The sequence below is a fragment of the Apium graveolens genome, chromosome 5, assembly GCF_009905375.1.
Source record: "Apium graveolens cultivar Ventura chromosome 5, ASM990537v1, whole genome shotgun sequence".
NCBI classification, from domain to species: domain Eukaryota; kingdom Viridiplantae; phylum Streptophyta; class Magnoliopsida; order Apiales; family Apiaceae; genus Apium; species Apium graveolens.
In genome coordinates this window covers 143,524,986-143,540,038 of record NC_133651.1, presented here as the reverse complement: position 1 = coordinate 143,540,038, position 15,053 = coordinate 143,524,986, and the positions used below count along the sequence as shown (strand labels likewise).

Genomic DNA, 15,053 nt, shown 5'->3' with positions numbered 1-15,053 from the left:
TATTATTTGAGTATTTGAATTTTTATATGTCCAGAATAAAATATAGATAATTGTGATATTTTTCTGGTAATTTTTGGACTGTTAGATAATTTTATATTGATTTATGAATTATTAATTATTTTCTGAATAATTACCAAAATTATTTTATAAAGCCGGGAATCGTCCAAATTCAATCGTTTTTACGTTTTTACAACCCGAAACTCTTCCGAAAACTCCTTCCTAACCTAATCTGGTAATTCGGGACATTTTCCGTGTTTTGACTTTTTCAATCCGGATTACGGTTTAACCTGTGCGCGGCCCGGCGCAAGATTTTCGATACGATAGTTATTTCGGTAATCAATAAAACCCGTATTCTCGACAGACGGGATATTTTTACGTTATTCTCGTATATAGTGTTTTATAAAAAGCTCGGTTTTGATAATTATCCAATTCTGGTATTGAATTGTATCGTTTTTGTAGTTACTTAGCGGCTAAGCAACTAATTTAATGATCCAAAACGATCCAGAACGATCCAATATTCCATAAATATAAATAGCCTATTTCTTATTTCGTTTATTCCGTTTATTCATTTGCAACCAGTTAAAACACCATAAATACAGAGAAAAACCCGAGAAAACTGATACGTTCCCGAGAATCAAACACACGAACGAAGGCGTTATCGAACTCCGATTCGGGCATGCAGCATATCAAAACGAAGCTCTCAAAATCTTCTTTCCGAATCAATCATCAGTTTCTTTCCAGAAATCATGGTAATTTTCTTATTTAATTATTTATATTCGAATTATTTGATAATTAAATTACGAATTTTTGTTTTTGATGTTGTTGATGTGATTTGATGATTCCATGTTATAGAGCATGTTTTTCTAGTCAATTTGGTATATTATACTTCAGAAATAGAGCTCAGTATCATGTAGAAATTAAGGTTTGATTCTCTGAAAATTCTTTGAATATGTGTTCTTGGTGTTCTTGGAGAGTTCTGAGAATCAAACCCAAATTTGAGGGTGATGCAGATATCAGAATTTGAAGTATGAGTAAACAAAATGTTCAGATTTTCATACTCTATCTGTTTATGCCATTAAATCATTCAAACGATGTATAATTTATTAATTTCATAATTTAGGGTTTATACCCGAATTTGGGGCTTTTTGATTAAGCAATATTTGGCTTGTTTTGATCATGTATATAGATTGTATATTGCTCAAGCTTTATTTTGGTATGTAGTATGTTAAATTTGGTTAAGTATTCTGGAAAATAGAGTTTCGCCGGATTTTGAGCTTAAGCTCATCGGCTTTAATGGAGGTTGTGGCCGGAGGAGACGACTTCATGCTCGTCTCTTATGATTGATCCCAGGTCTGTGTTGCTGTGATATTACTGAACGAAGCCTATGAAAAAAACGGGGCAAAGCAGTAGATTTCAGTTAGATCGCACCTTGCCGGAAAAACGGTGGTACGCCGGATTCTGGGGGGGGAAGTCCGGCGGGTCGGTTGTTCTTCGTCGACCCGGTTGTGACCCGTCCTTAAACCCGTCTTTGATCCATTTTTCCCCAATTCCCTTTCCTGAATGTTGTTTCTGGAATTTTGTTTTAAAATAAATCAAAAAAATTCTGTTTTAATTTCTGAAAAATGCATTTTAATTCTAAATATTATTATTTTAATTTTGAAAATTTATTTTTAATTCAAAAATAAATCCAAATTATTTAATTAATTAGTTTTAGTTGATAATTAATTATTTAATTAGTCAATTAATTTAAATATTAATTGATTAATTAATTTAATTAGTTATTAATTAATTTTAATTGATTATTTAATTAGATTTAATTATTTAGTATTGATTTAAAAATTCCGAAAAATAGTTTCGAGCTTTAAGATATTATTTTAAATTATTTTCCAAGCTCAATAATTCTTATAAAATTATTTTAGGGTGTTCGAACCCTATTATTTTATGATTAAATGATTCGGAGATCGTTTTTATTCCGAAAAATGTTCAAAATTTCATATTAAATAAACCGTTTGTCCGTTTAATACGAAACGAACGCGTACAGACTCATAAAAATATTCTGCTTTCATTAAAAATACTTTCGAGACCCAAATCCTTTTGTTTTGAAAGGTCGTTTGTTTTACGAATCATTCCAAGTCTATTATTGATCGATAAATCATATTTTTGACCCGATTTCAGTTTTAAACGTATCGAGTCGACCCTTTTGATGAACTGAGTCATATGTGATATGAATTATGTGATATATGAGTTATGTGCTTATGTGCTATGTGAATTACGTGTATATGTGGGTCATAAGTCTTGTGTTTGACTGTTTTCCTTGTGTGTGGGCTATCGTATGGGTAGACGATAGGCTTTTGACGCGTAGTTCGTCGAGTGGTTATCGATTAGACAATTAAAGTTGTATCTTTTAATTATAGATGCGGATCATTCGAGTTGATCAGGACAAGACGTTGGATAAAGAATGAGATGGAATGGTATTGGGCATCTGGCTTCTAGCAATCGCAGGAGCAGCATATCAGTCAAGTGTTGAAAAGAAGGACGGTGATGTTTTAAGTCAGAATGTCAGAATAGATGCGTCTTTGCGAGTATGACTAATTGCTAAAACTCAAAGGCAAGTACCCCTGACTTCACTTATCATTCAAGTGACGTTTATTTCGAATTTTATTATGCAAGTATTTCTATCATCACTTATTGTTCAAGTGATATTTATTTTGAATCGTATCATGCAAGTATTGCTTTTCCTATTCTCAGTTTAGAATTGATAAATGTTTTACATATCGCTGAGTTAAATAATTCTGTTTATGCAAATACTCATCTGCTATTCTATATTCAGAATAGTCAAGTGATTTTACTTATCCAATTACTGGATTTATAAATGTTTTGGATTTTGAGAAAAGTGATTTGGTTGTGAATATTCCTACCCAAGTTAATGGGGGAATAAAATTATTTCGGGTGTCGAGTATTATGACCCCTTTTCAATAAAAGGTTTTGAGATTTGATGGTTACTGGTAGCGTAAGAGGCCGAGGCACCGGTCCAGCGTGAGCTATTATACGGAAGTGCAATACAGAAGTGTAATATCTTACAAGGCTAGTTATGCCTTTTTCTGGCGCCCTATAGGTACCGTATGTCTTCGGGATACGGGTAGTACCTATATTTACGGTATGGCTGCGGGATACCGGTGTTGTTTCATGACTGATCATCAGGAACAGCATAGTGCATAATTTGGTTCCAATCGAAATTATTATATTGATTTTGACATCTTACAAGGAATGATTTATTGAGTATTTTATTTTTGGATAAAAGATGAAATGTGGTTTTGATTCAGTTTCTTATTTTGCTGATACTTACGTTGTTGTTAAATATCAAAGGTGGTATTAGTATAGATGATTGATGTTAACTTCAGTATGGAATGTTGTGAGCATCAAAGTTCGTATTGATATCTAATTTGATATGACAGCAAAATAAGTATTAATTTCCAGAGTTCGGTTTTGAGTAAAGTTTATGATTCAATCCATAATCATTGTTTCATGTTATTGTGGTTTACGATATTTCCGTAAACACTGTTTTACGAGTTTTATTCTCGTTATGATTCAAAGTATTGCTGAAGCACGTCGCTGGAAAATATAAAAGGGTTTTTGAATACAATTAAAGAATCAATTCTGGGATTCCTCAACTAAAATTTTATGATTCAGCAACTATGATTTTTAAAAATGTTCTGCTCTAATGCAGATGTCGGTTTTATATCAAACGACCCTATATTTACTATAATGATCTTGCTGAGCATTTCTTCCGCTCATACTTGCCTGTTTTTAAATTTAACCTCCAGTGAGGATTAGCTTGCGCTGTTTAGCTGCGTAATTCGAGGAAGCAAAGAAAAAGCTTTTGGAAGATGGTTGATCCAGGGTTTGCGGGCTAGTGTAAGTTTTATTGTGTAAAGTTGTTTATATTATATTATATTATAATATAGTTGTGTATTTTATTTGGGCCTAGTATACTTCATTTCGAAGTTATACTAGTGGGTTTAGTTTTGAGTTGGAATTTATTGAAAAGAGTTTTAAAAGAAAGTGAGAAAAATTTATTTGTGGAATTTGGATATCTTGTTTCTAGAACTGTAACCTTAAAAGATCTTGGATTAATTTGGGGTCATAGATGATAAATATCTTCTGCTGGCATTTATTATTTGATTTAACAGGTTATTTTGGATTGAGGTTTCATCGTGACGACCAAATCCCCTGACCCCGGATTTGGGGGCGTTACAGGTTGGTATCAGAGCTGAGGTTATAGTAAACTAGAAACGAGAGTGTGTAGGAGTGTGTATAGCTATGTGAGGACGTTTGAGCTCATATCGAGTTCCTGTTGGACTATTGAATATAGTACCAACGAATAAGTTAAGATAAGGCGTATTTGTTTGAGATGATTGTGCTGAACTGGATGGAACTCCGGGAAGCTGCAAATTTCTATTGTGGAATCTTCCGAGACTACGATTCGACGATGATGGATATTATCGATATCCTTAGAATATGAAGAAGTATCTAGAATCGGATGACGAGTCAACAGAAGAGTTCAAATTCAAGATAAATATTAAGACTTTGGCAATACCTTCTCTTTCTATAATTTCTTTTGACCTCTCTCAAAAGAGGTATCTGTTAGAGGATATATTCCCTAACACCAGTTTATTCATTTCGTGCCAGAATTTTTGTTCTCTGGATTTCATTTTCTTCAGAAATATCAGCTTTGAAATCTTTTCATTTTTTTTCATTTGATTTTGGATTCCTTTGATATTCTTTTATTCTGACTGAGATGAACAACCCTAACTATAGGGGACGCAAGGTATACCTGTCTGTGTGATAGGAGTTGGATGGGACGCCATCACTTGTGTGTATTGTGAATACATGAAGGTTAACAACCTTTAGTAGTGTCTTAATTTGAACACGCAATACCAAGTTCGTTTGATCATATTGATCTCTCAGTTATTCTTTTATTTCAACAATACTTTTTCTCAAATTCAAATTTTGGTTCCGTTATGGTATCAAATTCTTTTCTTTTTGAAATTTCATGATTTTATCATTCCAAATATTCAAAGGTGTGCCAATCAAGTTAAGTTGAGTATCATGGTCAAGTCAAAGTAAGGCGGTGTGACGGAAAGTTGGTTAGAAAACCCTTAGTGCTTTCTTCTGCTGATTCCGAGGACGGAATCCTTATAAGGAGGGTAGATTGTAATATCCCATATTTTCAATATTATTATTATATTTATTTGGAATTATTTATGTGATTTTACGTGAATTTTGGTGAATTATCTGATAAGTGGAATTGATGTTTGGGTGTTTAGATGTGATATTATTTGAGTATTTGAATTTTTATATGTCCAGAATAAAATATAGATAATTGTGATATTTTTCTGGTAATTTTTGGACTGTTAGATAATTTTATATTGATTTATGAATTATTAATTATTTTCTGAATAATTACCAAAATTATTTTATAAAGCCGGGAATCGTCCAAATTTAATCGTTTTTACGTTTTTACAACCCGAAACTCTTCCGAAAACTCCTTCCTAACCTAATCTGGTAATTCGGGACATTTTTCGTGTTTTGACTTTTTCAATCCGGATTACGGTTTAACCTGTGCGCGGCCCGGCGCAAGATTTTCGATACGATAGTTATTTCGGTAATCAATAAAACCCGTATTCTCGAGAGACAGGATATTTTTACGTTATTCTCGTATATAGTGTTTTATAAAAAGCTCGGTTTTGATAATTATCCAATTCTGGTATTGAATTGTATCGTTTTTGTAGTTACTTAGCGGCTAAGCAACTAATTTAATGATTCAAAACGATCCAGAACGATCCAATATTCCATAAATATAAATAGCCTATTTCTTATTTCGTTTATTCCGTTTATTCATTTGCAACCAGTTAAAACACCATAAATACAGAGAAAAACCCGAGAAAACTGATACGTTCCCGAGAATCAAACACACGAACGAAGGCGTTATCGAACTCCGATTCGGGCATGCAGCATATCAAAACGAAGCTCTCAAAATCTTCTTTCCGAATCAATCATCAGTTTCTTTCCAGAAATCATGGTAATTTTCTTATTTAATTATTTATATTTGAATTATTTGATAATTAAATTACGAATTTTTGTTTTTGATGTTGTTGATGTGATTTGATGATTCCATGTTATAGAGCATGTTTTTCTAGTCAATTTGGTATATTATACTTCAGAAATAGAGCTCAGTATCATGTAGAAATTAAGGTTTGATTCTCTGAAAATTCTTTGAATATGTGTTCTTGGTGTTCTTGGAGAGTTCTGAGAATCAAACCCAAATTTGAGGGTGATGCAGATATCAGAATTTGAAGTATGAGTAACCAAAATGTTCAGATTTTCATACTCTATCTGTTTATGCCATTAAATCATTCAAACGATGTATAATTTATTAATTTCATAATTTAGGGTTTATACCCGAATTTGGGGCTTTTTGATTAAGCAATATTTGGCTTGTTTTGATCATGTATATAGATTGTATATTGCTCAAGCTTTATTTTGGTATGTAGTATGTTAAATTTGGTTAAGTATTCTGGAAAATAGAGTTTCGCCGGATTTTGAGCTTAAGCTCATCGGCTTTAATGGAGGTTGTGGCCGGAGGAGACGACTTCATGCTCGTCTCTTATGATTGATCCCAGGTCTGTGTTGCTGTGATATTACTGAACGAAGCCTATGAAAAAAACGGGGCAAAGCAGTAGATTTCAGTTAGATCGCACCTTGCCGGAAAAACGGTGGTACGCCGGATTCTGGGGGGGGGGAAGTCCGGCGGGTCGGTTGTTCTTCGTCGACCCGGTTGTGACCCGTCCTTAAACCCGTCTTTGATCCATTTTTCCCCAATTCCCTTTCCTGAATGTTGTTTCTGGAATTTTGTTTTAAAATAAATCAAAAAAATTCTGTTTTAATTTCTGAAAAATGCATTTTAATTCTAAATATTATTATTTTAATTTTGAAAATTTATTTTTAATTCAAAAATAAATCCAAATTATTTAATTAATTAGTTTTAGTTGATAATTAATTATTTAATTAGTCAATTAATTTAAATATTAATTGATTAATTAATTTAATTAGTTATTAATTAATTTTAATTGATTATTTAATTAGATTTAATTATTTAGTATTGATTTAAAAATTCCGAAAAATAGTTTCGAGCTTTAAGATATTATTTTAAATTATTTTCCAAGCTCAATAATTCTTATAAAATTATTTTAGGGTGTTCGAACCCTATTATTTTATGATTAAATGATTCGGAGATCGTTTTTATTCTGAAAAATGTTCAAAATTTCATATTAAATAAACCGTTTGTCCGTTTAATACGAAACGAACGCGTACAGACTCATAAAAATATTCTGCTTTCATTAAAAATACTTTCGAGACCCAAATCCTTTTGTTTTGAAAGGTCGTTTGTTTTACGAATCATTCCAAGTCTATTATTGATCGATAAATCATATTTTTGACCCGATTTCAGTTTTAAACGTATCGAGTCGACCCTTTTGATGAACTGAGTCATATGTGATATGAATTATGTGATATATGAGTTATGTGCTTATGTGCTATGTGAATTACGTGTATATGTGGGTCATAAGTCTTGTGTTTGACTGTTTTCCTTGTGTGTGGGCTATCGTATGGGTAGACGATAGGCTTTTGACGCGTAGTTCGTCGAGTGGTTATCGATTAGACAATTAAAGTTGTATCTTTTAATTATAGATGCGGATCATTCGAGTTGATCAGGACAAGACGTTGGATAAAGAATGAGATGGAATGGTATTGGGCATCTGGCTTCTAGCAATCGCAGGAGCAGCATATCAGTCAAGTGTTGAAAAGAAGGACGGTGATGTTTTAAGTCAGAATGTCAGAATAGATGCGTCTTTGCGAGTATGACTAATTGCTAAAACTCAAAGGCAAGTACCCCTGACTTCACTTATCATTCAAGTGACGTTTATTTCGAATTTTATTACGCAAGTATTTCTATCATCACTTATTGTTCAAGTGATATTTATTTTGAATCATATCATGCAAGTATTGCTTTTTCTATTCTCAGTTTAGAATTGATAAATGTTTTACATATCGCTGAGTTAAATAATTCTGTTTATGCAAATACTCATCTGCTATTCTATATTCAGAATAGTCAAGTGATTTTACTTATCCAATTACTGGATTTATAAATGTTTTGGATTTTGAGAAAAGTGATTTGGTTGTGAATATTCCTACCCAAGTTAATGGGGGAATAAAATTATTTCGGGTGTCGAGTATTATGACCCCTTTTCAATAAAAGGTTTTGAGATTTGATGGTTACTGGTAGCGTAAGAGGCCGAGGCACCGGTCCAGCGTGAGCTATTATACGGAAGTGCAATACAGAAGTGTAATATCTTACAAGGCTAGTTATGCCTTTTTCTGGCGCCCTATAGGTACCGTATGTCTTCGGGATACGGGTAGTACCTATATTTACGGTATGGCTGCAGGATACCGGTGTTGTTTCATGACTGATCATCAGGAACAGCATAGTGCATAATTTGGTTCCAATCGAAATTATTATATTGATTTTGACATCTTACAAGGAATGATTTATTGAGTATTTTATTTTTGGATAAAAGATGAAATGTGGTTTTGATTCAGTTTCTTATTTTGCTGATACTTACGTTGTTGTTAAATATCAAAGGTGGTATTAGTATAGATGATTGATGTTAACTTCAGTATGGAATGTTGTGAGCATCAAAGTTCGTATTGATATCTAATTTGATATGACAGCAAAATAAGTATTAATTTCCAGAGTTCGGTTTTGAGTAAAGTTTATGATTCAATCCATAATCATTGTTTCATGTTATTGTGGTTTACGATATTTCCGTAAACACTGTTTTACGAGTTTTATTCTCGTTATGATTCAAAGTATTGCTGAAGCACGTCGCTGGAAAATATAAAAGGGTTTTTGAATACAATTAAAGAATCAATTCTGGGATTCCTCAACTAAAATTTTATGATTCAGCAACTATGATTTTTAAAAATGTTCTGCTCTAATGCAGATGTCGGTTTTATATCAAACGACCCTATATTTACTATAATGATCTTGCTGAGCATTTCTTCCGCTCATACTTGCCTGTTTTTAAATTTAACCTCCAGTGAGGATTAGCTTGCGCTGTTTAGCTGCGTAATTCGAGGAAGCAAAGAAAAAGCTTTTGGAAGATGGTTGATCCAGGGTTTGCGGGCTAGTGTAAGTTTTATTGTGTAAAGTTGTTTATATTATATTATATTATAATATAGTTGTGTATTTTATTTGGGCCTAGTATACTTCATTTCGAAGTTATACTAGTGGGTTTAGTTTTGAGTTGGAATTTATTGAAAAGAGTTTTAAAAGAAAGTGAGAAAAATTTATTTGTGGAATTTGGATATCTTGTTTCTAGAACTGTAACCTTAAAAGATCTTGGATTAATTTGGGGTCATAGATGATAAATATCTTCTGCTGGCATTTATTATTTGATTTAACAGGTTATTTTGGATTGAGGTTTCATCGTGACGACCAAATCCCCTGACCCCGGATTTGGGGGCGTTACATCGCCTCCCAAGAAGCACTTATTTTACATCGTTAGCTCGATGTAGAATTTTGAGATCAAACGGACAATAAAACGACACTAACCACCTCGCGATTTGCCATGTCACCATAGCAATGCTTCAACCTCTGACCATTTACCTTGAATGCTTGGCCTAGATCATTCTCAAAAATTTTCACCGCTCCATGTGGAAACACAGTTTTGATTATGAAGGGCCCTGACCATCTTGACTTCAACTTTCCATGAAAAAGACGGAGACGAAAGTTAAACAAAAGAACTTGTTATCCCTGCACAAATGATTTGAGCACTAGCCCCCTATCGTGCCACCTCTTGACTTTCTCCTTATACATTTTATTATTCTCATAAGTTTCAAGTCAAAACTCGCCGAGTTCATTCAATTGAAGCATCCTCTTCTTTCCAGCTGCATCCAAGTCCAGATTCAACTTCTTCAAAGCCCAATACGCCTTATGCTCGAGCTCCACAAGCAAATGACACCCCTTACCATAAACCAACTGGAACGGCAACATTCCCAATGGAGTCTTGTATGTTGTTCTATACGCCCAAACAGCTTTATCAAGCTTCAAAGACCAATCTTTCCTTGATGGAAATATAACTTTCTCTAAAATGCACTTAATCTCTCTGTTAGACACCTCAGCTTGACCATTTGTCTGAGGATGATAAGCCGTAGCAATGCGATGATTCATATTATACCTTTGCATCATAACAGTGAACCTGCGATTATAAAAATGCAAACCCTCATCACTGATTATGACTCATGGAGTTCCAAACCTTGTGAATATCTGCTCTTGAAGAAAATTAAGCACCACTTTCGCATCGTTCGTTGGCAACGCCTTAACTTCAACCCATTTTGACACATAATCGACCGCCAATAAGATGTATTGATTGTTACAAGATGAGACAAATGGCCCCATGAAGTCAATTCCCCAAATATCGAATACTTCAACCAGGAGAAGCACATTAAGAGGCATCGCATCCCTCTTAGAAATATTACCCACACGTTGACATCGATCACATTTTAAAATAAACTGATGAGCATCTTTAAACAAGGTTGGCCAAAAGAAACCTACTTGAAGAATACGAGTTGTTGTCTTTTCTCCACCATAGTGTCCTCCATAAACCGTTGAGTGGCAATCTCATAAGATCCCCCCCATTTCGCTGTAAGGAATACATCTCCTGATGACTTGGTGAGCTCCTTGTCGAAAAAGATATGGCTCATCCCATATATACCTCTTCACTTCATGTAGAAACTTCTTCCTTTGAGCATATGATAAGTCGGGAGGCATGATATTACTCACAAGGTAGTTCACAATGTCTGCAAACCATGGTTCTTCCTCTTACACTCCAAACAGCTGCTCATCGGGAAAAGACTCATTTATCAATGTCTTGTCCAGTGAAGTAGTATTAGGGTTTTCTAAATGAGATAGATGATCAGCGACTTGATTTTCAGTCCCCTTTTTGTCCTTGATCTCTAATTTAAATTCTTGAAGCAAAAGTACCCATCTAATCAATCTTGGCTTCGAGTCCTTCTTTGAGAAAAGATAACAAATTGCAGCGTGATTAGTGAAAACTGTCACTTTAGTCCCAAGTAGATAAGATTGAAATTTCTCAAAACCATAGACAATAGTCAAAAGTTTTTTCTCCGTAGTAGTATAATTCAGTTGAGCGCCATTCAAGGTCTTACTAGCGTAGTAGACCACATGAAATATGTTATTCTTTCTCTGCCAAAGAACTGCTACAACTGCATAGTCACTTGCATTGCACATCATCTCAAAAGGTTCATCCCAGTCAGGTGCAGTTATGATAGGTGCCGTGATTAAACTCTTTTTCAGTGTCTCAAAAGCGGCAATGCACTCGTCATTAAACTTGAAAGGGACATCTTTCTCTAGAAAACTACATAATAGCTTCGAAAACTTAGAAAATTCCTTGATGAAATGCCTATAGAAACCCGCATGACCAAGGGAACTGCGAATTCCCTTAACAGAAATTGGTGGAGGAAGATTTTCAATGACCCCCACCTTGGCTTTGTCCACCTCAAGACCTTTACTAGAGACCTTGTTCCCAAGAATAATACCCTGTCGCACCATAAAATGACATTTTTCCCAATTGAGAACCAAGTTGGTCTCAACACACCTCTTGAGAACATGTCCAAAATTCTGCAAGCATTCATTAAAAGGATCACCAAATACAGAGAAGTCATCCATGAATACCTCCACATTCTGGCCAATCATATCAGAAAAGATGGACATCATACATCTATGAAATATGGTTGGTGCACCACACAGACCAAAAGAAACTCGTCTGAAGGCGAAAGTACCAAATGGATAAGTGAAGGTAGTCTTTTCTTGATCTCCTGGATCGATACAAATCTGATTATAACCCGAATAGCCATCTAGAAGATAGTAGTACTCGTGACCATCCAATATGTCGGGCATATGTGCAATGAAAGGCAGAGGGAAGTGATCCTTCCTAGTGGCCTTGTTAAGCTTCCTGTAGTCCATACAAACTCTTCATCCCGTGACTATTTGAGTAGGAATGAGCTCATTCTTCTCATTAGCAACAACCGTGATACCTCCTTTCTTCGGTACACACTGAACTGGACTCACCCAAGAACTGTCAGAAATGGGATAGATAATCCCTGCATCCAGCCACTTAAGAATTTTTTTCTTCACTACTTCCTTCATGATTGGATTAAGTCTTCTTTGCTGCTCAACCGTAGGCTTGCTACCTTCCTCTAGAAGAATTTTTTTGCATGCAATACGAAGGGATGGTTCCCTTAATATCTGCTATGGTCCACCCGATTGCTGATTTCAATTCTCTTATAATCCTCAAGAGCTTCTCATTATTGCTACCTGAAAGGTCAGATGCAATAATCACAGGTAGAGTAGATGCTTCACCTAAAAAAGCATACCTTAAATGTTCAGGTAAAGGCTTAAGCTCAAGAGTAGGAGCTTCCTCAATAAATGGCTTGAGGCATTTAGGAGCTTTGTTCAATTCCTCCATTCTAAAAGATTCAAAAGGAATATCAATCTTCCTCTTCCATGGAGAAGCATTCAGATATTACAATTGCTCTTCACCTTCGTCATCTTCACTATCTGAATTCCCCAACAAGGCCTTCTCTAAGGCATCGGGCCTTAGCAATTGATCAAGTTCTGAAGTAATCACAGAATAACCAACTCCATCTTTAATCACTCCTCATTTTATATAGGAAATTTCATAGCATTGAACAAATTAAAAGTTACATCATGATCCAACACTCGCATTGTAAGCTCACCCTTCTGCACATCTATCAAGGTTCGGCCAGTAGCCAGGAAAGGTCTTCCCAAGATTATGGGAATCTTCTTATCCTTCTTGAAATCAAGAATTACGAAATCAGCAGGGAAGATGAGTTTATCAACCTTGACCAAGACATCCTCCATAATACCTCGAGGATATGTAATCAAACGATCGACCAATTGCAAGGTCATATAAGTCAGTTTTGGATCAGGCAAGTTCAACATCTTGAAGATTGACAAAGGCATCAGATTGATGCTAGCTCCCAAGTCACATAAGCATCTATCGAAAGACACATTTCCAATAGTACACGGAATAGTGAAGCTTCCAAGATCTTTTAGCTTTGGAGGCAACTTCAGTTGCAGCACAGCACTGCATTCCTCCATGAGAGCAATAGTCTCTAAATCATCTAGCTTCACTTTTCGAGAGAGAATACCCTTCATAAACTTTGTGTAACTAGGCATCTGCTCAAGAGCCTCAGCGAAAGGTATGTTGATATGAAGTTTCTTGAACACCTCCAGAAACTTCTCAAATTGCTTATCCAGCTTTTTCTTCTACAACCGCTTAGGTAAAGGCGGTGGAGGATAGATCTGTTTCTCCCCTGTATTACCCTCAGGAGGAGTGTGCTCAACAATAATCTTCGTTGGGTCCACTTCTGCTTCCTGCTGCTCTACTTCTTCTTTAGCCCCAGCTTCTTCATTCGAAACATGAGTTTGTTCGGCATTCGCAACCTTCCCAAACCTCAAAGTGATTTCCTTCACATGCTCCTTAGCTTCCCTCTTTCCTGGTACTTCAGTGTCACTAGGTAGTGTGCCAGGTTGACGATTTAGAAAGGCATTGGCAATTTCTCCGATTTGATTTTCCAAGGTCTTGATAGAAGAAACATCTTGGCTTCTGCACATAAGCTTCAACTCCTCTAATTCAGATTTTTCATTAGCTTGTTGCAGCTGGAGTTGCTGTCTTGGTGCATATTGCAGTTGCTGAAAACTAGGGGGGTTGTACTGCTTAGATGGGTACTGCTGATAAGGCTGTTGAACCGCATTCTGAGCTTTGCTCCACCTGAAATTAGGATGATTGTGGTTATTAGGATGATAGGTAGCTGGCACAGGTTGTTGCGATCACTGAAAGTTGCTCACGAACTAAGCTGATTCACTAGAAATCATACTGATCAGTCTCATGGGCACCAGCAGAAAGCTCACAGACACTAGAGATTTGATTAACTCCATAATTAGCCAAAGTGTCCAATTTCATCGTCAAAGCCTTAAGTTGGGCAGCTATAGCAGTTGTTGCATCCAACTTCAGAATTCCTGCTACTTTTCCCTAAGTCAGCCTCTAAGAAAGATTCCGGTATGCATTAGTAGCCATCAGTTCAATTAATTCATAAACTTCATTGTATCTCTTAGCCCACAAGGCTCCTCCTGATGCTGTATCGAGCATGGGTCTAGAAGTAGCACCCAATCCATTATAGAAACAATTTATAATCATCCAATCAGGCATGCCATAGGGTGCGCACTTCCTTAGCATCTCCTTATATCGATCCCAAGCCTCACATAGAGATTCTCCAATTTGCTGAGCAAACTGAGTAAGAGCATTCCTGATTATAGCAGTCTTCGCCATAGGGAAGAATTTAGTGAGAAACTTTTGAGCAAGATCTTCCCAAGTAGTGATAGACCCTAGTGGTAGAGAATGTAACCAGCACTTAGCTTTATCCCTCAGAGAGAATGGGAAGAGTCACAGTTTAATAGCATCTTCAGTCACACCATTAAACTTGAAAGTGTCACAGATCTCGATAATATACTTGATGTGCATGTTGGGGTCTTTTGTAGGAGAACCCCCCCCAAACTGAACTTATGTATCATCTGAATCGTGCTTGACTTGATCTCAAAACTGTTAGCCGAGATGGCTGGCCTGATGATGCTTGACTGAATATTATTGATCTTAGGCTGAGAATAGTCCATCAAAGCCTTAGATATTTCTCTTTGATATCCCATCACTACTAAAACTGGTTCCTCGACTTTCTCTACTTCTTCTACCTTCTCTTCGTCCTCAACAACTTCCCTTCAAATCACTACCACTTCTTCCTCGGCTTGATCCAGAGTTCTGTTATGAGCCCGTGAACACATTTGCATACACGCTCGCTAGAGTACCTAAAATAAGACAATGAAACAGATAAGT

The 15,053-nt window shown here is 35.6% G+C and overlaps 1 non-coding gene across 1 annotated transcript; it reads left to right on the top strand.

Moving 5' to 3' along the window:
- Positions 1-14,373: 14,373 nt before the first annotated feature.
- On the top strand, positions 14,374-14,480 carry LOC141662393 (small nucleolar RNA R71). The gene has a single exon (XR_012550512.1). It is a non-coding gene; the product is annotated as a small nucleolar RNA R71 (small nucleolar RNA).
- Positions 14,481-15,053: the final 573 nt, after the last annotated feature.